Below are 26,161 nucleotides of genomic sequence, written 5' to 3'. Positions count from 1 at the left end.
AGAGAAAGTCACTGAGCTTTTGCTTCTGACTTCTACATACTTGTGTGAAAACTTACTACAATGTTATTTAAACACTACACAATATTTTCACCAATTTCTTGATTGTTTCAATGGTTTGTCTGTTGTGTTGTTACTTAACTATTCTCAGTGACATTTTGGGACATGCATTGATAAAACTTGGTCAGTTTCAGAACAATAGTGGATAAATCTGAATCGAAAAAAGAAGAATCAAAATGGAGTAAATTGCACAAGGACTTCATTTTCTCTTTCTATAAAAATGTATCACATTTCTGTCTTTCCCTGTGGCTATTTCTGTAATGATGATCACCAAAGGGAGATTTCATATCCTTTTATTTACCACATCACTGGTTATAACGGGCTGAAGACTACCACTCCCTGACAGAAGACAGAGCGAGACTGTTTACTCTCCACCAGTCCAACACAGGATGTATAATATTGCAGTGCTGCTAAGATAAATGTCTTCATCTTAAAACAAACCCAGCAAACATCCTGGGGTTTGGTAAATGTGGATACAATAGTCTAAACATTGAATAAAACAAGTAGAGATGTCATCTGTCATCCAACACTGACACTTTTATCATTCTGTAAAATATTTTTTTCTAATATCAGTTATAAACCATTTCCAAAGCTGTTTTGATATGAATTTCTACATTTTTATCCCTCATATGGTTTCTGGGTAGACCTAAAAAAAAATTGCTTCAACATAGGCAAATAATTTCACCCTCAAATTTGTTATTTTTCAAGAAACAACATTGTACTATAAATAACTAAAATTCCATGATCAGTTATGGCTTTTCTTGCAGCAATGATTTTTTTTATGCAAGGGCGTCGCTGTGGCACATAAGGGTGGGATTGAGTGAAGCTTGAGAGGCAGACGGAGACAAAGAGCTGCCTCAGGAGAAGACAAGTGGCACCTGAGACTTGTTAACCCTCTCCTATGAAGATTTACTCATTTCTTTCACAAGAGAAGATAAAGAACACATCTCTGAAAACCACCCACCCACACACGTGTTTTCAGTTCGTCAATTACAGCAGTAGTTTCTGCTGAATTATTTGTACTGTTTGTACTGTTGCTGATGCATGTTAGAAAGTATTAACTACTAATTTGGATGGATATAAGTGCTTGATTAGAAGTCATAATGTTGCAATTTTCTGTGTACAGTAGATAAAACAGACTTAATGAAATTATTATTTTTAAATACCATGATTTCTGGGGTAGGTTGGCCACAGCTGTGTGTCAGTTACACGTTATAATGACAATCATGGGTAGGCCTACTGGAAGACACTTGATATTACTGGTCCTTCTGTAATATTACAGTACAAAGTGTCTCTTGTCATGTTTCAACCTATTTGTTACCATTTATAATTTATAATTCTCAACCATAAATTTCTTTGTGAGCTCCTTGTGACACCATGGAGTGTAATTATACATACAGTTTGCGTCAGTAAAGCACCGTATAACCTGCTGTCAGTCTTCATAGTCTGATTCCCCCACATGGGTCTATGATGCAGGATGACATGTTGCTGAAACTGTCTGATGGATGAGTCAGTCCATAAGGAGTAAAGGTCATGACATCATAGCCTCTGTTCCGCTAGCTTCTGTAAGTCAATCAAGCAGCAACTACCAAAGCTTGAAGCTGAAGCAATGTAGAAGTACCTTGAAGTGCCACTGACAACTGCTCCAACTGACTCCCATTGAAAAAGCCTCAACTTCTCTCCAGAAATACAAACAATAAAAACAGTCACTATTTTCAACTAGTGATTACAGTCTCAATCTCTAAATTCGGGCCCTACTTAAGTGTGCTGGTGGTCATTTTGGAAATTATTGCTCCGTTAATAAGATTCGAAGACATAGTAGCTTTGATGTCTGACGTGTGGGTGTTGATTGACAGCTGTGATTGACAGTTGACTCACCCGCTGCGCTCCCCGGCTACGGGACTCACAATGAGTCAAGCTATTGTTGCAGTATTTCACTACATTTACATTTACATTTGCATTTGTTACTTGATTATGATACCTGGCCTGTTAGCACAATTTAGATGAAGTAGCTAACGTTAACTCAAGTGCAGCGCTCGGTATTCCCAGTAAGCTAGCGTTAGTTTCGGGAGGTAGTGATGCGTGTTTCCCGAGCATCCCGCATTCCTTATTTGGAAGGTCCTGGTTCCAAATGGAAAAGAAAGCGCTGACCCTAAGCTGCAACTCTGTGCTTGAAACCAACAGGTGACGTCAAACTTTGTTACGTCCATCTTTATATACAGTCTGTGAACTGAACACAATTTGTCATTCAGTGTTTCAGATTTTAAAATGAAACATGTTCATGGAGTCCACTTTCCATATTCTACGACAACTCATCATCCACTACAACACTTGCTATCAGAAGGTGAAATTGTCTTGATTTTAAGAAAACAAAATAATGATTAGTTTGTGAGTACAGAAAAAAGCTCAGATGAAAATATACCAATACAGGTACTTACATCATCGTAATTTGGTTTTGTCCATATCCATGAAATTCACCAAAAGTCTCTTCTAAAGTCATTCTTCAGGTGTAATCTCTGCTGTCTAAAAATTTCTCCAACATTCAGTCTGAAAAAGAAAAACGTGAAAAATGTATTGTTATAACAAGATGTTTTTCACTTAATAACAAGATATTTTCATGTTATAATGACATACAAACTTATCACATTATAACAAACTTTTCTTGTTATCGTTATAATGTGAAACTTATGTTTGAATGAGGAAACGGTGTGCAGAGAACGGATAAACTGAGGAATATCGCTCATTTCTACGAATGGTATTAAGTTCTACTTTATGCTTGGGTTGAGACATGACAAGATTATGCTGTAATTGAGCACGGTGGATGATATTGTGATAAGTATGCGTATACTAACAAACATTTTAAAATGCATGGGGCTGTACAGAAGAACAAATGAGTCCCACCCTCTGGAGGTGGCATCATGTCTCATATATCAGCTCGAGGGGCATTATTCAGCTGATGTTGGAGGAGCAACCAGAGTCCACCAGCACTAACACAAACGCAAGGAGCACATAGGTCACTGACTCAGGGGTTGCGCAAAGACTGATTTCTCTCCATAGTCTTCATGGAATGATGAAATTGCAGCAGCATGTTTTAACTGTAGATAGAGCCACATTTCTATCTACTAACAGCTAGATGAAAATTAACTCATGAGATAGAAGGCACAATGCGTGTCCCTCTCCACACACCAGCACCTGTTACCGAGTTATCTGCTCACCATGCGTGAGCATGGCAGGGTTGTAAAGCCCTGATCGTGATATGCAGTTGTAGAGCCCAGAAACCCTGCCCCGCTGCTGCAGAGCGGAGTAGCTGATGGCTTGTTTTTTCAGAGTTTAAATTTATTAATATTTAGCGTGCCGCATGTCCAAATTGCACCAAATTCAACACAGCACTCCCTCTTTTCCCCAGCAATGCACCTGCTGAGTGTGGAGTCAATTCCGATGAACGGTTCAAGAGATACACAAAGGACATACAGACACATAGGCATACAGACAGAGATTCCTTGCACCTATAAACACAAACTGCTTTGCTTGCTCTGTCTTGTTATAAGTCAGATATTCGCATCACAGGATCAATTTAATGTTCACAAGTTTATCTACAGCTTGGCATTTCAAGTTCACACAGTGGTTGATGCTGAATGTCACAGCTGATGCCTCAAAGGAACATTTAGATTTTGACAGTACAGTAATTGGGAATGGTGATAATGTTGGTTAGGCTTTTTGCAATTACACATTGGGTGCATATTAATCTATTTATTTTCCTGCAATTTCAATTCTAGCAGAGTTTTTCTTCCGAAAACATTGATAATCCTGAAAGCCAGAAATGTCTGGAAATCAGTCATTAGGAGAATCAAATGAGTATTTTGACATTGTCATATTGGTAGGCTACTTTTACTTAAGTAAGGGATCTGAATACTTCTTCCACAAATGCTTGCAGGATGGGAGATATCCAGATTTGAGGGGTATTGTCTTCTTTGTGTTTCAGTCCCATTAGCACTACTTTGAGTGAAATATTTGCAAAACTATGTAACCCCCATAAATTTATCAAGACACAGTCAAACTGAATTGTAGGGTTAATATTGCAGTTTTCAAAATATCCCGTAAAGTGCTATAGGCACCTGCAGAAAGGGTCCATATTCAGCCGACATCAGAGGGAAAAACAGAAGGAGAGAGAAAAACGGAGAAGAAAAAGAACAAGCAGAGTCCGGTATGCAAGCTAGCATCAGTGAGAAAAAAAGTTGTTTTGCTTCTTAAAAGTTGATGTTAAAGTTATTTAGGACAGAGGTACCATATTTCAGTAGTTTGCTGTTCACAAGAACGTTACGGAGGACCAGAATTTGATGTGTTTTGATGAGTATTCTCCGGTGAGTGGATTTTCTTTTTCTGTGCTAGCTTAAACCAAATGTAGCTCGTGTTCAAGCATGACCGTGAACGGAAGAAAAAAACAGTTGAAGCAATATGTAGTGTGTAACAGAAACCCAGTAGAAATTACTGTGTGTAAAAGATTTGAATAGAACGTTTTCTTGCTTCAGAAACATTAGCCTTGTTACATTTTTATTTTGTGTTCTGGTTTTATGAACATTTAAATTAGTAATGCAGATGATACAAGACCATGAAATAACTTCAAACTATCTGCATATTGTAGGAAATTGAAATTTATTGTAATTGAAACTGTACGATATGCAGGTTGGTTTTTTTGTATGGCTGATTTCTGAGAGAGGACAACTGAGGATTTTCAGCAAGCTGCTGCATGTGGAGGAGCAGAGGAGCTGCTCCATGGATTTGGGACGCATCGAAATCTCCACTTGGATTACAGATAAACTTAATAAACAAAAATATAGAAGGCCCCTAACTGAACTAAAACTGCGTAGTTGACTGATTATTGACTAGACTGGACTAAACTTCTACAAGAAAAAAAATGAAAGTTGCATCCAAAGAGGAAATAAACATGGACTAAAGAAAATGATTTTAACTGAAATGTGTAATGCTATCTGGGTATGAACAGGAACTAAGGGGTGGACAATATAATTTCTTTTCTTTTCTGGTTTAGTATTTGAATAAGAGCTCTGAAAAAAGGGGACAAATTTAAGTTGGTTTATTTTAGAGTCTTTTTTTTTTTTTCGGTTTCATTTAACCAATCTAAGTAAAAAGTGTGGAAAGTAGATTTTTTAAAAAAAAATTCTTTTTGAATAAATGTATTCTGCATATTTTCACAAAGTAGTATTTGTGTCTTACTTATCATCCCCCTTACAGGTCCTAGACGTAAGATACTGGTGTTTAACTATTTTATTCTATTTCACTTTAGCAAGTAGTTAGCTACAACTACATCACTGACAGCATGTCCTTAATAAAACTAAACTGATAAACTAAATAACAACAGATGATTTGACTATATTTTGTCTTAGTTATATAGAAGAAAACCCCCAGAGGCCCACAGAATAAACCCATAATAATGCAGGAGGGCTTCACTATAACAAAGTAAGAAGTGTGACTTTCTTATACTAAAGTTACAATGCAGCCCCAATGGCCTTCTCACCAGCTCAGATGTCGTTAAGTTTGGTGTAGCCGCACTTCCAGCACACTTGTTATCAGTCCTAGTAGCCCTCTGATCAGTCAAGACTCCTCTCTGGCTCTAGCAGTGGGACGCCTGTTTCATCCAACTTCTCCATCTCCTCAACGTGTTGTCACATGCCATCAATGTTCCTAACATACTTATTTTTGATCTTGTGGTACAGTTCTCGAATAGTCTCAGCCAGCTTTCTTTACACGTCGCCTCTTTCTCAACTTTGACTTAGCTTTGTATCCACATTTTTAAAATTCTGAAGCTCTTTTTGTAGCTCCTGATTTTTTTCCTGAATTAAGGGACTCCTGAGCTGATATGATTCCATTATTCTTGCTGCCTAAAATGTGTACTGAAACCATGTAACTGAGCTTATTGAGAAGTGCCTGGTATTCTCGCAGAAGGGCTTCCCTCTTGTCGCAAGTGGCTTTCATGGCGTAAAATTTGTCGAGCCAAGGTTTTACATTTTCATGGTCAAGTTTCTCTGAACTTCTTGCTGCAGGTCAAGAAGGTGTTTGCTTGAGACTGTTTTGCTCCTGCTTTTTTAAAATTTCTCTTTGAGTTAATTGTGAATGATAATTTTCTGGAGGAGGTCCTGAACCTTCTGCTGCATTGTTTTGCTGGCTCAAGGTTTTGTTCTCCGTTTTTACTAGGCTGTATTCATCCTCCAGTCTTTCATGGTCCTTCAGTTTCTTGTGTATCCCCACAATTTCTTGCTCAAGAATGTTATTATTTCAGACCATGTTTTTTTTTCTTCTTCTTCAAACTTACATTTGTATTCTTATTCTCCTGCCAATCAAAATTCTCTGCTGCGCTCCTGTTGGCTAGTTTTACTGCATGCGCCTCTGTTTTTTCTCCTGTGTCTGCTCATTCTTCTCTCTCGGACAGTTTAACTGAGCAGGGCGCGTGCCTTTGTCCCGCTCAGCAAGTCAGAGCCCAGAAGCCCCGCCCTGCTGTGCGCTTGTTTATTCACAGTTTATTATTAAACGTGTCACGTGTCCAAATTGCACCAAAAGAGTGTCTGTCTCCATAGTAAATCACCTGTTGAGTGTTTGATGGTTGTTTATTTGTGCTTTAGAATGTAACTGCCGTGAAACAGTCTGAAAATAACATTGTAGTTCTGTCATTCTCTCTCAGTTAAAGCTCACTCGCCGTCTCTCTCTTTCTCTTGTTTTTTCTTAAATGAGTCATTAAACCCAAAACAAAGCCTAACTTTTAACATTATTAGACATAGAGAGATGTCGTCCCCTCGTCTCTCTCATGGCAGGGTAAAGCTCTGATCATGACATGCAGTAGCAGAGCCCAGAAGCTGCTGCAGAGCAGAGCGGCTGATGGCTTGTTTATTCAGAGTTAAATGTATTAATATTTATCATGCCAAATGTCTAAATTGCACCAAATTTGGCACTGCACTCCCATTTTTCCCCAGCTATACACTTGCCAAGTGTGGAGTTGATCTGATGAACGGTTCAAGAGATACGCGAAGGACATACATACACATGGACACACAGACAGAGATTCCTTGCTTTAGTCAATAGATACTGTTACAGTAATTATGCTGTATGTGTTTCTGAAAATGTTTGAGCTGGTTTGCATGAGTGGAGCTGCAGAGCACAGTTGAAGAATATAGTTCATGATTCAGTGGCTGAATATTATAAAGATCCTCTGTAAAGCAGAATTTGATTCCTACAGTGTTTTTACAGCTCAGTTTTGATAAATGTTCTAGAAGTCCTCTTAAGCTGGACAGACTGTCATGATGATGTCATCATGAGACAAATCCTGCAGCTGCTTCATAACCAGTAAATAATGAGGCAACTCTGAGGACATCATGACATAACCTATGATGACTTTACAGGCATATAGGCACATTTTCTGAATCACAGCTCTGAGCTTTACATAACTCATACAAAAGCCCCATGAGCTGGAGTCAATTCAATGTCACTGGACCAATGGACAAGTAGTACCTCACTGCATTAAAGATTAGAGGCATTAAAGATATGACTTCCCTGCCATACATCTGTGGGATAAACTGGAAATTCAGTTTTAAAGGGGACCTATTATGCTTTTCCTTATTTTCAGTTATATATATAATGTTACTATGTTGGATGTTCATGTTAAACGTGGCCAACGTGTCAAATAATGAGGTTAATGTATGTAGAAGTAAGCAAAAAGCACCAGCTTCAGACGGATCTGAACGCTCGGTTTCCAACTGTTTTTTCTACTTTCAGCCCTAGCCAACATCGGCTTGTGATGGATTTCTTTATATGGTCATCTGCTTCATGCAGCAGTGAGTTCACTGCTCCGCTCCACTAACATTATGCCACTTTTCCATTGTTTTGGGGGTTGTCACGCCAAGCCACGACTTGAGTCGAGCTGGCACGCTGTGAGTGTTTTTCCTCTACACAGCCCTGCAAAGCAAAATGAGCAGTTAACCTGTTGGGAGGTGTGCCGATTGTCTGCAGCTCAACATCATCATCACTGTGGCTGTTTTTGCTTGTACTATTCCTCCGTTTATTATTTCTAACTGATCCGCTGAACAAAAAGCTCCAAATATCTCCATATGTTGATGTTTTTAGGGCCACTAACTCAGTTCTGTTAATTTAGAGAGGAATATGTTTCATTTCATCTAAATTCTTCACAATCTCCCATTATTTAGTCATTTAAAAACGTTTAATATAAAGCAGTAAAGCAGAAAATGTTGGATTTGCATCGGTAGTAACTTAACATGACTGATACAGCTGGTCAATCAGAACAGAGTGGGCTCATTGGGAGGGGGTCTTAAAGAGACAGAGGCGGAACTGAAGGGCTGCATAAAGGCTCAGTATAAGATAAATAGGGAGTTTTTGAACTGTGAATCATGCAAAGCTGCTCTCGTGGAGTCCCAGCATAAAAGTATACAGCTGAAAATGAGCACAATAGGTCTCCTTTAAGGGATATTTTAATACCATGTGTTACAAAGGTCTTAATCTCCTTGATGGAGTGATGCTTCAACTCACTCTGAAGAACTAGGAAATGAAGAGCGTACTCCACTCCAAACCATCTGTGTGTCGGTGGGAAGGCAGACGGCCAGGCAGGTGGGCACCAATGCTCAGGGACCCAGGTGCCCTTGGAGCCAAGATCCTAGAGTGAGCCGGCAGATTACAGCCACTAATTAGTTAGCGGGCCAGAGTGCAAGCAAACCTCTGTGCCAAGATCTGGTGCAGGTACACGCACACACACGAGCACACACACACACAAACATATAAACTGAGTCAGACAATTAGATAAGAGTAAGTATATGCATACCTTACAACACATGAATAATACTCACCATGGGGGCCAGACTGAAAATTCTACATAATCATGCCCGCCAGATGAATATACAGTATAAATATGTGTGTGTATTATGCTGAGGTCACAAGCTTAATTGTTCATTTTGTTTATCCTCCTTACTCATGTATATTTATAACGGGATTAATGATTTTATTGACTTATCACAGGCTTAAATAATGTGATTCAAAGATTTGATAGATTTTGTTTTAAGTAGGGTTTAATTAAAGGAACAGCCTCAAGCATTTTGCAGGTATATAAGTTTGGCAGGTTTTTGCTACAGTGAGAAAACACATGATACTTTTGATAAAGATGTCATTGGCTTTGCTGTACTTCATTCTGTTCTAGTACATTGCGGATGCTCTAATGATACACTGTGAAGTTTCTATTCCTTAAAATGTTATAGAAAAAAATATATTTATTTTGCAGCGTGATTTTCAATCAATCAGTAGCAGTTATGATGACATATATTTTATTTACCAAACTACACACTTGTTTGATGTATACGAGTGACACTGGACAGCTTCCCATGCAGAGCTGATGCTGTATGTTGACCACAGTACATCATTTGAACTCTATTTGGTAATTATCCAAACATGATTAATTGCTCAACTTTCTAGATAACATACTGTAGTTAGAGAGACACTCCTTGATTTGTGCAGCTCCCCTTTATCCCCTCATGAGGAATGAGGAAGGTTGCTTGAGTGTGGCAAGATGTTGGTAGGGCACTTCATTATGGCGTTCTACTTTTTCTCAGTGTTCAGTTAGGCTCCTCTAGGTTGTTGCTTTTGTGTTCCAGTATTTGGATATATGATATAATTCCTTTTGGAAGATAAATGTTGGTCTCACAGATGAAATCTAACAATTGTAGCTGCCACATTAGTTTGAATGTAAAGTTAAGCTTCATGTTTTTACTGGACAGAACAACAGCACTGCCTCTGTGCTCTATATGTACTGATATCACCACAATATAAATGTATTCAAATAAACAAATCAGACTATATTAAATTTTGTTTATATATTTAAGCTACACAACAGTTTGGATTTTTATTCTAGCTACATTTCAGACTGAATAAGATAATTTTCTGCATCTCTCTGTCAGTGAGGTTATTTTTTGCGAGAAAAAAAAGTGTTAGTGGAGCTTTGAGTTGAGATTATCATGTCAGGTAGTTGTGTTGAAGCTGAGCTGATCCTGCCAGCAAGTACGCTGCTGTTCCAATTGCAGAATGATCGCACTGCGCCCTCCCATCCTCGGAAGCCAGAGCCATTTAAAAGAAAGAGAGAGGGAGAGAGAGAGAGAATGAGCTTCTTCGGCTCACGAAGGAAGACATGAGGTTGCAGAGAGGCAGAGGAGAGGAGAGCAGAGAGAGAATGGACAGGCTTTTTCATGCCTCCCACATTCAGAGCTCTTAATCTTTAAACGGCTGCTTCTGATGCAGCAGAAACATTATACTCCAGAAGTGCCTTTAGGTCTGACTCTGTCCCATAATGAATGATAAGTGGAAATCACTTTAGGTTTTGGCCAAATCAAAGTGAACTTAATTTTATAGATTGAATATTATCTGTGATATATACCAATAGACTGATCAATTTTAGCAGTGTTAAATGGACTTGGCAGCAAATCAGGTGGTTATGAAAGGGCGACACTTTTTATAGCCGATTTAAGCCAAAACTCTGAAAATAGCCTGTTTCAGACCAGGTTAAGTTTGCAGTATAAGTTACTGTGGTGATCTTGCCAGGTTAAAAGAGAGCCACCTTTGTGACATTGAAAACTCTGGCTTTAGGCTCAACATACCTCGCTAACCCACTAATCTCGCTCTATAGTACACCCCTCAGACCATCTCATTTAACAACACTCAGTTCGGTCTACAAAGGACATGCCTTTGTAAGTTTTAGGATTCTATCTGAGATGTCATATTTGCCATCAGTAAATCAGGACTAATAGTCTTACAGAAGATTATGTTAATATTCATTTGGCAAAAATTACTCATATGTACTGTACATACATGAGACTAGAAATGTAACAGATTTGTTTATAGTTGAAGCAAAGTGCTATTATTGACAGAAATCTGTTCTGGTCAGGCAGCCAAATGATATGTATGAGGTCATATTTATTGGGATTCACATGGGCCTTGTGTTTACATTGTTATCTTCTATAGATTTATAAAGAGTCATGTAAAAGTTTTGATGTGACGTGTATAGAGGGTGGCCAAATCTATCTTCGTAAATCAATGATCACAAAAAAAAAATCATCTCTGTTTGAAGTTACAATTAGGCATGAGGTTTCCTGTAGGTTTAATCTTGGAGTTAAGACAAATATTAGGTTAATGAACAAATTTTTAGGTTATGGTTTTGCTAGCTTATCCAAAGATGAATCCAGTGCGGAACTCCAGTGGGAGTCCCCTTTCCCAAGAGTCAAATGGGGTGGCAACCAAACACTTCTTGCTTTCTTGCTCTTGCTGACATCATCAATGATGTCACAGGTTAAACCAAGTATGGGGGGGATTGTATTGTACTGATTTTATTTTGTTATAAATAGTTTTATTTGCAATATGATTTGGTGTCTTGGCAATTGGTGAGTTTAAAGTTGTGTTTGTATGAAAGTCTACTGGAAGGTCAGTGAAGGATGATGTGTGTGTAGCTGTGTGTACATGATGGTGCATTAAGTTTGATGAGTTGAATTTTCCTCAGTTAAGTCAAGTTTCCTTTTGTTGTTTGTTGTTTGTTGTTTGTCTTTTCATTTTTTGGAGACACGTGTACTTTAGGTTGCATGGTTCAAATATATATCCCCTTTTTTAGAATCACTGAACAAGCTTATGAAAAAATTCACCCAGAGATGGCAGCCAGGCATGAGAGATGTGCTTTTCAGCCTTAATATCAGAGGACATACATTCAAGAATTGTCCACATAGCAACAGTAGGATAATTTGTGAAATACACCGTGATAAATCAAGCCACCTGATGCATTGGTAGAACACAAAAAGCTAAGGACTTGGCCTTGCACATGGTGAAGAAAGTTGAAAAAACCTGTTCGGTACATCTGCAAATGTATGAAATTGACTCCGCTCTCTCCCAGCCTGGCTTTCTCAGCGCCCACATTCTGCATGAGGAGGAGGTAGTGGCGGACTGTGTCAAATGCAGCCGACAGGTCAAACAGGATGAGGGCAGAGGATAGCTTTAAACACTGAGAAGTCCAGTCTCGCTTCAGTGTGCTAACATGTTTTGACGGTTTATTTTCCAGTGCAGATCTCCATTTCTTCATTGTGTATGTGTGTCAGGTTATTAACAGTCAGCAGAGTATGATGTAATGCATTCACTGACATAAAAACACTCAACATGGACATAGTGGAATAAAGTAATAGCTATACAGTGACTTTGGCATCACTAAATCATTCATAGGTGACATGGCTGAGGCAGATTTCACATTCATAGAACATAACAGCAACATTTTATTTGCAATTTCATTTGGTAGAACAGCAGCTCAAATTGCTCTCCTGATGGGAGAAAAAAAGCTTCTACATCTCTAAATATAGTGTCTGTATACAGACACCAGTGGGAATAATTCCAAGGAGAAAAGTAACTTTGTTAATGTTGCACATTGCTGGAATTTCATAAGCTCCACATTTAACACAAGGGACACATTGAGTCCTGCACTCTTCACAGAGAGCTCAGTTTAACAGTTAGTTATTGTTTCAAACCGCCAGCAAAGTGAGCCACAGCAATTTACTTTCAATGCATAACTATTTGAGCAGAAATGATTGGTTCCTCATACTAGGTCCCATACATTTGTAAGGAATGGAAGCCATCCCTTGTGGTGTCAGTGGCAGCTCTGTGACCAAAATATTCAATCTGTATCATTGTGGACTTGAGGCATTATATTTATTAAATTTGGCTGGCCTCAGTTACAGAAGAAACCCCTCTCAGTAATTGAAAACGGCTTCCTAGTCAGAATATTAATTCACACACAGCAAACCCCTCCAAATAGTAGAAGGAGAGAAGGGGAGCAGGCTTGAGTCGGGGTTGTACTTTCATTTATATTCCTTTACAGTTCAGCAGGTCTGGTTAAAGTGCCTTTTAACGCCCCAAGCAGGAATGGGATGTCAATTGCAGGAGGGATTTGCAGGTGACAGCCCTTGACCACCAGTTTACTCAATCGTGGTACTAATACCTAGAAGTGATAGTGGATAGTGGTTCTTCTATTTTATCATTAGAATTCTAGCGCGGGGGCGACTGGAAATAACAGCTTGAAGCAAGTGAGGAATAATGGAGCAAAGGAGGCTGGGGGGAAATGTGACTACATGTGATGAACATAATCAGTATGCAAAGAATCTTCCAGAAGACAGGGAGTGTTCAAATATTTGTTCACACGTCAAGCTCTGAAAATGAAATACCCCGTAATTTGTATATGTACTAATCTGATTACAGTCCTGTTTATTAATCAGCATACATGCCAGGCCAAGTTTATTTCAGCTCTCTTTCCTTCCATGGCTATTGGGTGATCTTCTGATTATTGAATTAGTTCCAATGGCCAAAGCCAAGATTTACTGTCACAGTATTGTAATTTTCATCACACCTTAGTGATTTTCATCTTACCTTTTCATCTTCTTTTAAATTTCATTTTCAATTTTCTAAATGCCACCAGACACTCTGAAAGGGACAGAGTTGAATAAGAGAAAATAGGGGGCATTATGATTAGAAAAAAAGCAGTTATACAAGTTACATCATCTAGGTGAAAAACAACCCCCCGCCCCCCCCAAAAAAACTTCACCTGATTATAATATTCTCATTAAGTCATATTTGCACTATGCATTATTTTTGTGTCAACGCAGGATTTTTTTTGACATTAATATTATTTCTGCTATTAACAATTATAAAGGCTATACTGTATTTCTTTAAGTCTCCAAACATTTTTGTTCAGGTTTCCCCCATTTGCAACTTCACATAAAGCTTTCTCATTGAATGACACTCTGATCCATTGCCATTAAAATAATTATTTGTTGCATGATGATTGGAAGCAAAGTTTTCTTTCTAGTAGTATTTGGAATCTAGGAACTGATACTTCTGTCATCTAGCTGTTGAATTGACTCACCAGCAGCTAGAACTTATTATGAATTGTTTGGCATTAACAGTCAGTATGATGGGGAGACTGTTACATGATGGATCACTGCAGTGTATCTTGTAACAAAACTGTTTCTGTTGCTGAATGCAAGAATTACCTTTTGTGACTTTAGCACCTTTTACAGCTTTTCTTTGCAGAACAGTCAACTTACATGAACAATTACAGTTGCCACCCAGTTACAACAACTAATATGGCCAATTTGAACACATTTAGCTCAAGTAGGACAAATTGTGATGTTCCAGTTTTGGCCTACTGACCATTCAGTTAGCAGCTGTCGACCGCTCTTCCTCCCAACATGCAATTTAAATTCACAGTGTAAGATAGAAGCTTTCTTCTAGGCTTTTAGTTTGATTTTTTTTATTACATTTTCTGCTTCAGGAGAGAGCTGTTGTTGCAGAACTGCAAATATATTATAATTATCTACAAAGTTGTAACTGTAGCATAAAATTGTCCTGAAGCGTTATGTCCTGAAGGGCCTCCCACATCAGCTCTATGCTTGTTTGACAAATGGGGCTTCTCCTGGAATCTGTGCTATTGATTAGTTTAGTGATCACTCATGAAATGTAACAAGCATAACGCTCATTTATTATTGTAATAGGAAAATAAGTGGAAGGATCTATGAGGGCTAAAAGCTGGTGTCTGCCTCTCTATCTAGGAAGGCTCCATAGATACCGCTGTACCGCTATATACAGTCTGTGGGGTAGCAGACCATAAGTAGTCCTGACAGGTCTGCTTTGCTGATACATGATTGGTTTTTGGTTGATAATGAAGATTGAATGGACATGGTGAAGAAATCACGATCTTCACCTTTTCAGTAATGCTGGAGCCAGAGATTATCCAGGTCTTCGGCCGCTGGTTATCTCAGGCATATCACTCCTATATCTGCAACAGTCTTAATGATCTCTGTCAAGCCAACACTCAACTCAGCTCAATTTAAATCTGACTCTTTTGGGGGCTGGTAATCAGCTCGGGTGAGATGGAACCCCTACACTGAGTCTCCCTCTGCCTGGTCTACAGTACGTCCTCCAAGACCAGCCTAACAGACGACATCCTCCTTCCACCTTCACTCCTCCCCTTTACATCCATTAATATGTCCTCAACATCCAGTACTGCCTGAATTCCCATTAAACTTTTAAGTGACATATTGTTGTGGCATGGTTCTTGCTAATGAAATTAACAAGTTAACTTAGGTTTGGAAGCAGGCCACACCTCAACCACACCTCTTATCACCTGTCAAGCCTACTTATTCATGGTCAACACATCCTACCCCATCCCTCCCTCTGTTCATCCCTACCCACATCCCTTCATCCTCTCTTCCCTCCTCCCCTCATCCCTTCCTGTTCAGTCCACTGCATACCTCTCCCACTTCTCATTCTAGGTACCGTCTGGGGGCCTGTAATCAGCTCAGGTGGAAACATGCCTGAGACGGAACCCCAGCACTGAGTTTCCCTCCACCTGGTCTACAGTACATCCTCCCGGACCAGCCTAACCAACTAACATATTGTTGTGGCGTGGTTCTTGCTGTAGCATTTGAACTATAACCACTACAAACCCTCAACAGAGAGGTGTAACTCGGCCTGAGGGCCTTTTCTGCCCTCTCAGTGTACATTACTTGCACAAAAATATAGACTGTAATACAGGTAGACAGGGCTCTGAGCTTGTGTTTGATCATTGATTCTGTCGCTTCTCTCTTACATACAACAGAAAGGTACAGTATCAGTCAGTAAAGGTACAGTATCAGTCAGTTGGTGGGCTGACAGTATAAACATGGATCCTCAAAAAGGTTCCGGCTGGGATCATTGACTCACTGGGGCTCATGCAAGAAACACTCGTACAAACAAATGTGTTCTTAAGTAGCATGTACCTTTCTTCTGTGGAACAGTTTGCCTTATATGGCAATTTTAGGGCATGGGTTATGCTCATGATGAAATCTCAGGAACACACACCTCCTCATGAACAGGTCGCATTAGATAGTTTGTTGAATTCAACTTGGAATACTCGTACCAGCAAACTTCACAGAAAAAAGTAAGGGAGGTTTAGGAGAAAAACACGAAAAAGTTCCAGCTTGAGGCCTGATGTTGTTTTTTGTTGTTGTTTTTTCATGAAGACCTGGAATTGCCTCTTCCTGACTGACCATGTCTATATCTTTCAATCCAGTTCTTTTGATCATATTGACAGAAAGGCCTGACCATGTCTATATCTTTAAATCCGGTGCTTTTGATCATATTGACAGAAAGTTACACACCTCATGGGCATCGACTTTTTCAATGGAAATCCTTACATGAACTCTTCTCTTGTCGGCTTCTGTCAGAGGAGTCACAGAGATCTTCCCAAAGCTAACAAATACCCCCTCTTAAACTTCACCAAGCATGGCGGCAGAAGTATAAACGCTCCATTTCAACGGCTCATTTCCTCTATTTTTCAGTCAGCCTGATGCTGACTGCATTCCTGCCGGAGCTCAAAACATTCAGCCCAGGGAAAAAGGCTTTATAGCAAATGTATAAGTAGTTTTGATAGGCGGTATCAACCAATTTTGTCTGACCCAATTCAATACCTAGACATCGTGATGACCTCCTTATGCTGCAGAAACAGCAGTGCTGTCATGTCCTATATTTTAAAGATAAGCCTGTTTGGTCAAACAAGAGCCTGTCAGGCACATAACTCCTACTGTACATGATACATACTGCTTTACATCAACAGAAAAGCAGCATTTATAAAAGATGTCTCTCTGTGTATCTCTGCAGACTACAATCTCTCCAGTTATTCTCCCAACGGTATCAAAAACAACTTGCAGACACATGCTGCATGCTAGAGAGCAGCAATTCATCACTGCAGAAATGAAGCCGATGCAATGCATGAACTGGGAAAATGCCTGATTTAGGGTTTCAGTTATGTGTTTCAGTTAAGATATCAAATGATCCATCCACAGCAATCATATATCCATGTTATTTATACTGTTGTCTTGGTGAATACTGTTGTCAGATTGTCTGTTAGAACTGTTGCTTTAAGTTTAATCACTGCTCTAAACTCAAAGGTTGCCACACAGTAGCTGATCACACTTTGGGTACATCCCAGTTCCCTTATTTGATGGTTCTTGGCTCCTCATATTACTCTCACAGAACATAATAGTGATGGACTGCAGCACAGTTATACACCATCTCTACATTGCCACCAGTGTTGGGAAGGTCACTTTTGAATTGATATAGCTTACAGATTACTTAGTTACCCTGTTAAAATGTAATACGTAATGTAACTTATTCCATTTGATTACTTTTTAATTACTTTTCCACTAGATGTTTTAAACTGGGCAGTAAAGCTAGTTTGAGGGCATGCATACTAAATGAATGGAGCCTGTCTAGACGTAGAGACAGCTCCTCGTGAAGCCAGTAGCAGAAATCACGGTGTGGTTGGGCACAGAGAAAATCAGGTGGGTCTGACCTGTCCAAGACCAATCATACTTAATAAGTTCTGAAAAGCATATGTTAACCAAAATTGGCCATTACAACTATACTTGCCTGAATGCACCAAAGTTTAATCATACAAGCCTTATACATCATCAGAGGTAATGTTACAGGCACCAAGACGAAAATTAACAGCATCTCATAGCCAGGCCACATACACACATACACACACACACACACAGCTGACAGATGCAACAGCATCATTAATCAAGTGTATGGAAAGAGATACACCAGCACTAACATGCTCAGTAACGTTAAAAATGACACTTGAACATAGCCTGGCACACACACAGTAACATCAACATAAAATCCAATTGTACACCCAACAAAAACTATACCCAATAAATAATAATATTGAGAGAGGCAATGGGCAACTATAGTCTAAAATTAGAGATTAGTTTACTTTTGATGATTAACCCAAAAGACAACAGAGGTAGCCTAATCAGAATGCCTAACCATAAATTATAGCAGTGAGTCCACTTGCCAAACAAACTAAGGAGTTTAGTTGACTAACAAATATTAGCATAGTAAGTCATGGCTACAGTAGCTGGAGCTGGAGGAGCCGGCTGCCTCTCTCCGACTCTGCCTCTGTTTGACCAGTAGAAAGGCACTCCCTCGTAGCTACATAAATAAAACTGCTGATGAAAGCAGGGGCACTCTGCTGTATTCACAGACCCTCTGAAGGCAGTGATAATCACAGTAATGATGGTTGGTGTTGTTAGCATCAGAGCGTTCCACTGAGGTGTATAGCAACATTGGTATATCTCCATGCCAGACCACACTACACAAAAGTCTTTTGTCAGACCCACACACCTCTTCACGAAAAATCTGTTTGTGATTAGACTCTGCAGCTGATCTCGTTGTGCTGACACTGCAATCATCACAACACCAGTTTAACCAGTGTGGACAGACAAGTAAAATCTAACTCAAGTTTTATATTATTCCCAATGCTTAGATTTAATTTCCTTTGATTTGATTTCTTCTCTTCACTGTGCAGAATGATGTAGGCCTATGTGCAGAGTTAGTTTTCACATTCATCTCCGGTAGATTGTGTTTAGAAGATTTCATCACTGCCGCTGGTGTTTCTATAAGCAATAAATACATTTAACTATAATTTTACCAGACAATCACACATGACACTGAAAATCAATCGCCGTGTGTCAGGCAGAAACTATTCTGATGTGAGCTATAATTACATCATTTCTATTTTACCTTAACATATTTAGGCCACTAAATTACCTCCGCACATTATGGAACATTCTGATCATAACCTGGATTATTAAAAAAAAGCATTGCTTCCAGTAGAAATTGCTCAGGAGTGCTGACAAACTATGACTCATCTGAACACAGTCAGAATACAGGTTTCTTGTTCATGTGTGGATGTTTGTCACTGGGTACATTAATATTTCACTGTTGTTCCGAATATGACAATATTCCGAATTTGATATGGGTCATGTAAACAGCATATTCTGTTTGGATATTCCAATTTAGTCCTTATTATTAGTGGAGTGTTCATTTTTATTAGCCATATAAATAGCTTAGTAGGTATATTGTCTTTTTTGGAATAAGTAGTCAGTGTTAATTTCAAAGGACAACATGCAGAAACTAATATTTCCTGTTCTGTTTTGTCAGGGGTTATGGGATGACTTCAAGAAAAAGTCATTATTAGTTGTAGCAGTGGTAGTTCTGCACTCTATTCACAGAAACTGTCGTTGCTCCAAATGATGTCTCACTTCACTAACATCGTGTTTCCCCCATCAGTGGAGAGGGACTAGAAAAAGACATAACGAAAAGATGTATGTGAGACAATAAAGGCAATTTAGATCTACCCTATGTAGCAACAGCAACGTGTGGCCAGCCAAGTAATCATTTGTTTTTATCACTTTCATTACCTTCCTGTCAGGTGGTTCTTTGTGTCTTACACTTAGAAAGCATTTCTACGTATTGGAAGAATTTCCAATAGACTATTTTCCTCTGAAAATGTAAGTAATGTTTTGAAGTCACTGGAGCAGCCAGTTAACTCAATTATATACAGCAGGAATTTTATGTTCAGTCAGTTTTATATTCAGAATTTTAATGGCTTTGCAATCAAAGTTGTTAAATTGCCAGGTTTAATGAACAAAACCTTCTTTGACTCTCCAGAACAAAGACTAGCCAGGTACACTGTTACGAATCCACCTTAAAATAGAGCCAAGAAGCAGGGATTTAGATTTTTACTGTTATTTGAACATTAAGAGAAGACCTGTGATGTAGTTTTGCACTAAAACGTACTGTGAGGTTCTGCATCCCTGATATCAGTGACGGTGTTTCCTCCGGACCAACAGCATGTTAATCCACAACATAAGCCTTTGCTGACCTGTCAAGACTGCAAATACTTTTTATGATAGTGTGGCAAGTGATTGGGTTGCAGGGCATTACCCAGTGTAATAAAAGAAATCCAACTACGCCACCCTGGGGGGTTTTACCCAAGGAAAAGTGTTTACCTCAGACCTGTACCAATAACCCAAGTGGTAATCAGGTTCTTTATACTAAGAAGTAGGAGACGTTGCTCCATCCATCAATAATTTTTTATTTAACAATAGCAAAAATGAATAAAAAGAGCCATTAAACATACCATCCAAACATATATTAAAGGGACAGGGGAATTATTCACAGCTGAGGCTTACCAGTGGAGGGGTAGAAGGAGAGGCATCCTCCAGAGAGTCCCCTCGAATCACACGTGCGCACACACACACACACACACACACACACACACACACACACACACAATGGTAAAGGGTCAAACCCAGGGGTGCTCAGATGAACACAGCACACAGGAAAGGAAGTACCACCACCTATAAACACCAACTCCACCACTTTAGGCTCTTAGCTTCTGAAATAAAGGGGGAAATATATACAATTAGTGGAGGCACATTCACCCAAACAAACAAAACACCATAACTACAGTTGACCTAATGCTGAAACTGTTAACACTAGTTATTATCAGCTAGCTAGAAAAAAAGGCCTCCTTCCAATGGTGTAACAAAACAAGAGAAAGAGAAAAGGAAAAAAAAAACTAAATCATTCTCTAAAGAGTAATATCAATTGATCAGATGGTTGAACACCTAATTTCGGGACAAAATAAATACAATAAACTACACAAACCAATATTAATTGCATGAAACAGGCAGCCCGATACTTGCAAATCAAACAAAATAAACAAAATAAACCACACACACAATATTATTTGAGTGAAATAATCAAACACGTAGCTGTAAATTACAAGACAAATGAATGAAACACACTAAACAAAACCAGATCACTCACGGAAGATGGTCTGACTTGTGATTTACAAATTAGGAATAAACAGAAGAAACCCCACTCACAACGCACATGCACACTCACAAATTAAGATGGCTCAGGCCAAAAAAAAAGGGACTAATGACATCCCACAACAAAGTATGGACAGACCAAACAATCCGAGACAAAGGCGACTATCATTGACACCAGCTACAGGCAAAGCAGCAGCTCCTCCGTGAAGCCGCTAAACACCGACCCAGGCCCACAGTCCCTGTGATACATGATAAAACGTCGAGTTAAAAACAAGAATGATGACTACAAAAAATAAACCTGGCGCCATAGTAGACTACATATCAATCAGGCAGTGTCTGTTAACTCAGGGGAGGAGAGAGCCTATTATTCTGCTACTACAAACGATTACCTAAAACAACACATCCATTTACTACATGCAGCATAATAAAATTACAGAGCAATCTACAAGAGGGTCACTTCTGAGGGTGGGGAGTCACCATAGGAGGATCTACAAAATCATAAATGACAGCATAAGAGGATAAACTAGGGAACAAACACAGAAACGGCTCCCATACCTGTGACAATTGTGGATGTCATGCAAGCAGGAGACTGGGCATGCATTCGGCATCAGGGGGGTGCTCAAAAAACAGCTACCTGCCTTTATAGAGTGCCCACAGACAATGATTGGCTAGTGATCGCTGAGAAATTAAGAAAGCAAAACAATACAGGCCTGCTTAGACCAGACAGGAATACATCTCCAATCAGGCCAACATTCAGTGCATTTACATAAACTTCAGTAACCTGGTTACGGCCGGCTTTCTCTAGTAAGCTGATTTCTGAACTGTCATGTAAATGATTACCGAGATCTGGGTAGGAGATTTGAGAAACATGGTCTCCCCGGGTAGATTTCTCATGGAGAACCCTGATTTCTTGGCCATGTATATTGGTAAACAAGTTCCTAATGGGCTTTTTACAAGTGCGCATGTGCATGACAAAAGACTGCAGACAGGGAAAGCACAGCAGAACGCCTGGATGAAAGGAGAGATCATTATATGGAGAGATGTGTACTTGCATTTAAAATAATTCCATCCAGAGTTTGAAGAAAACTGAAACTGACACAAAGTAGCCTGCAGAAGTCTAAATAAGTCTTTCCACTGCTGAACATTTGACTGTTTGTTATGTTAACACACTTTTAGTGCTGAGAAAAAAGCTCTGCTCTGTCTGTCTATGCTCATAGTATCATCAATCTGCTCTTACACAAACACTCAAAAAAGAAAAAAAAAAAAAAGTCAGGAAGCAACTTCTTCTGGTAATACAATTACGATAAGCAAGCCATGCTTTCAAAATAAGGTCAGTGGTAGAGGAAAATCTGATTATTACTGTAGTGTATACTGTACTACAGTGCATATAAACACATACCCAGAATGTGACGCAGGGTTTAGTGGCATCTAGCGGTGAGGTTGCAGAGTGCAACCAATTGAATAGCCCTCCCCTCACCCTCCCATTCCAAGCGTGTAGGAGTACCTACGGTAGCCAGGAAAGCCACGAAAAACACGAAAGGCCCTCTCTAGAGCCAGTGTTTGGTTTGTCCATCCTGGGCTACTCTAGAAACATGGCAGTGCAACATGGCAAGCTCTGTGGAAGAGGACCTGCTCCCCTATGTAGATATAAAGGGCTCATTCTAAGGTAAAAGAAACAAAACTATTCTTATTTTCAGGTGATTATACACTGATGAAAACATACTTATGAATATTATATTCCACTTCTGCCAAGTCCATTCCACTAGATGCTACTAAATTCTACACACTGCACCTTTAAAAGCTGTATGCTTTTATCACCACCTTTAATTAAACTGCCAAATGTGCAGCAGATATTGAGGCATTGGGACTTAATTTGAGTATCAGCTTTCAGTAAATATTCACACTGACAAGTGGTGCTCTCTGCTCTTCTAATTACAAGGCAAATCAAGAGTCCATCAGCAATCAGCAATAATTGCTGTATAGACTTGTGCTTGTTTCCGATTGCTGCTTCTCACTGCAGCAGAGGAGAGACAAATCTGGAAATTTACATTTTAGAGTGCACATAGATTGCTGGATTGCCTAATTTTCCTTTGGGGTGAAACCATGCTTTTAATCAGCGTCTCACAGAAACAGCTGTGTTAGTACAGGTGGGAAGATTTAGTTTTGCTTGTGGCAAACAATTTACAATTTATAGTTTGCTCTTGTGCGAAAAACAAGATGAGTCAAAGCAGTGAAGGGTTTACACAATTGATAGTCCTTGTATTTTTAATGCTGCTATTGTCATCTAATCTGTCTTATTTGATTTGGACAGAATACCAATTAATGTTTGCAAATTACATCTCTCCCAAAACATATGTAGCTACTGCACGATAGTTCATAGAAAATTCACCGTTTTGGTCATTATTAATGTGTTTTGGCTGTACCTTTCAGATACAATATACCCTGACACAAACATGATAATAACTAAGGCATTTCAGAGTATGACTGAAACATCAGCTACAGAAATAACACCAATAGCAACTGAATATTTATTTGCTTCATTTTGTGAAACCATTCCATGGCCATTTACAAAATTACTTTGATTTTACAGTAATTTAAAAAAGTAACAAATCAAATACTGTCTCAGAATGACAAAACCGATGTCTGTATATATAAATAATATAAATGTAAGGTTAGTTAACTGAATATCAGACAATAATCCAAAGGGGTCAGGAAAGTACTTCTGTCTGACCTACTGTCCATCCACTTACCTCTACAACCTTTACTTTCCATTATCACCACTTCTTTTCAGTTATCTCAGACACCATGGCAGCACTTCACCTCATATCATATACTTCCTTTGGGTTACATTGTGCCGGTTTGTAACCTGTTGTTGAGACAGAGAATGGAGGTGATTTGTCACTGGGTGGCCATCAGATGAAGGACACAGGGTCATCTGGTATCGGTCACTTGGCAAATAGTCACACATCACCACAATTACTCATCCTGGCTGTTACCCTCACCACAATTACTCTTCTTGGCTGTTACCCTTTGCAAGTGGAACTGTTTCTGGCATGAAATTTAAACATTTTGAAGACCATGTTATATTAAGTATACTAAGTTCATCATTCAGCAGCCATACCAACATGTACCCTGTTTCCACTGAATGACTGAACGTAAGCAGGCATGAGTTTGGTTAGTACTTGGATGGGGACCTCCTGGGAAAAACTAAGTTCCCGCTGGAAGTGGTGTTGGTATACCAGCAGGGGGCAGTCTTCCCTCTGGTCCTAATAAAATCCCAATGCCCCAGTCCAGTGATGGGGACACTGTGCTGTAGCAGATGCCGTCCTTCAGATGAGACGTTAGACCGAGGTCCTGACTCCCTGTGGTCATTAAAGATCCCATTGTACTTATCGCAAAGAGTAGTGGGTTCCCTGGTGTCCTGGCAAAATTCCCAACGTGGCTCTCTCCATCTGGCCACCTAATCATTCCCCAGTGTAATTGGCTCAGTGATGCCCTCCCTCTCCACCACAAGCTGATGTGTGGTGAGCATTCTGGTGCAAAATGGCTGCCGTGCATCACCAAGGTGGGTGCTACACATTGGTGGTGGTCGAAGTGAGTTTCCCCCCTTCACTGTGAAGTGCTTTGGGTATCAAGATAAAGTGCTATATAAATCCAATCCATTATTATATTCTGCACAATTTGCTTATTTAGACCAACAAATTATTTAAGTCAAACTATAGATGATTTGATTCATCAATTATCACTTGTCTCTGCAGCTCTACAGAGCTTTTTAGCCTTTTTTAGTTTAGTGTTTGTTCTTTGTTTTTTATGGCCTGCACATACTGTCACTCTCATCAACCCTTGGAGGCAACATTTTCCACCTGAAAGCACTTAGCAGCTAAAGACCTGGATCTTATTCTCCAAAGGAAAGCTAAAAGGAGAGTGGATATTGGACTTACATTTGTCAGGAGGCCAGAAATACAACTACAAATCAATGCTAATCTAGCTCCATGTCCGTGTGTAAATAGGCAATTGTTTCCTATTATGTTAGGTATAGAAATGGGCAGGTGTGTCGGTTCATAAACTCTGACTGTGATACCTTTTCACATATTAACAAGGATTCAAATGACTATATAAGGGGATTAACCCAACGTGAATTATCACTCAACTCTGTTAGCTCTATTTTTTTTTTTTAGGTTCTTTAACTCATTGTTTGGTTGTATATGGCCTGCAAATTTCACTCTCACCAATCCCATTTCCAACACCAGCAGACAGCTTTTGGCAGATAAAGAGGTCTGACAAACCTACTGTGCCACCTGCCCACCACCAAATGACAAGGTGCAAGTTGGCAACTAGCTGGTGAATAAAGGTGGACATCTAGCAGGTAAAGCTTATTTCATTTACTGTATATCCCATAAGAAAGGTTACTTGTCCATCACAGTATTGCTGGCAAAAAATGAATGAAAGAATTGTCAAGCTTAGCGTGTGTCTTATACTCAACCTGACTCAGCTCAGGTGTTGGTGATAACAGCTCCCATGCATATTCACTGCTCTTAACACTTCCTGTGCATACCACACTGCTGCCCATATGCTGGAGAATACTTTTGGGCTTGCCAGATTCTTTCAGACAGACAGACGGTAGACTTAGCACTTGTTTGGCTCTGGACACCATTCCTGGCTGCCCCATTTGTGACCTTGGTGCTTCGTAGTTCACACCACGACTCGGTCACACAAACATAGACAGGTACAGTCATCCCAGGATGACAACATCTTTGTCTGGGGTGAAACCACTGTTTAAATCCAGTATTTCCACAGCATACAGTGAAGAAGAGAACAGCAGGACTGTGTTTGGTGTTTATTTACAAATTATTTATTTAAAGCAAAAATAATATGTAGAGTGAGACCAATTACAGTTAGTGAACACTCGGTTTATGTAGCCCACAATTTATTTCTTTTGGAAGAATAATGAACTATAAATTGCTTTATTTACACTCAATACCAATATATTTTGGTCACTTAGAATTCCATGTGATCTTGTACCATAAAAGGTACACAATCCCTAATACATGAAACTCAACGAACAAAGCATGAACAAAACATATTGTTTCCCAATCAATAACCTCCTCAAAATACTGTGAAACCCACGGTCAGTAAATACATTCTCTCACTAAGAACTTGTTCAGTGTGAATCTTTGAGGAAGCACGTTTTTCAGTTTAGCTCTTGCATGTAATACCACTCTTAATACTGCACCCAAACAGAGTGCCACTCTGTCCCTTTGAAGCAAGCTGTTTTAATGAACCCCTCCTACATACAGTATCACTTTCATGCCTGGGTGGTAATTACCTTCTTCTCAACCCAAAAATTAATT

The 26,161-nt window shown here is 39.3% G+C and overlaps 1 protein-coding gene and 1 long non-coding RNA gene across 2 annotated transcripts in view; one reads left to right on the top strand and one right to left on the bottom strand.

Annotated features, from left to right (window-relative positions):
* LOC122995063 overlaps positions 1-23,781 on the bottom strand; it is a 37,361-nt gene extending 13,580 nt beyond the window's left edge. Inside the window, exons 1-3 of the long non-coding RNA XR_006406717.1 lie at positions 23,561-23,781; positions 8,608-8,731; positions 2,496-2,604 (exon numbers count right to left, since the gene is read on the bottom strand). This is a non-coding gene — a long non-coding RNA (uncharacterized LOC122995063). The remainder of the gene's footprint in view (positions 1-2,495; positions 2,605-8,607; positions 8,732-23,560) is intronic.
* The window catches only part of opcml (opioid binding protein/cell adhesion molecule-like), a 351,351-nt gene that overhangs the window by 34,677 nt on the left and 290,513 nt on the right, over positions 1-26,161 (top strand). The window lies entirely within an intron of this gene.

Source organism: Thunnus albacares, chromosome 13 (assembly GCF_914725855.1).
Source record: "Thunnus albacares chromosome 13, fThuAlb1.1, whole genome shotgun sequence".
NCBI lineage: Eukaryota > Metazoa > Chordata > Actinopteri > Scombriformes > Scombridae > Thunnus > Thunnus albacares.
The sequence above is the reverse complement of the archived record's forward strand: the minus strand, read 5'-3'. Positions and strand labels throughout refer to the sequence as shown.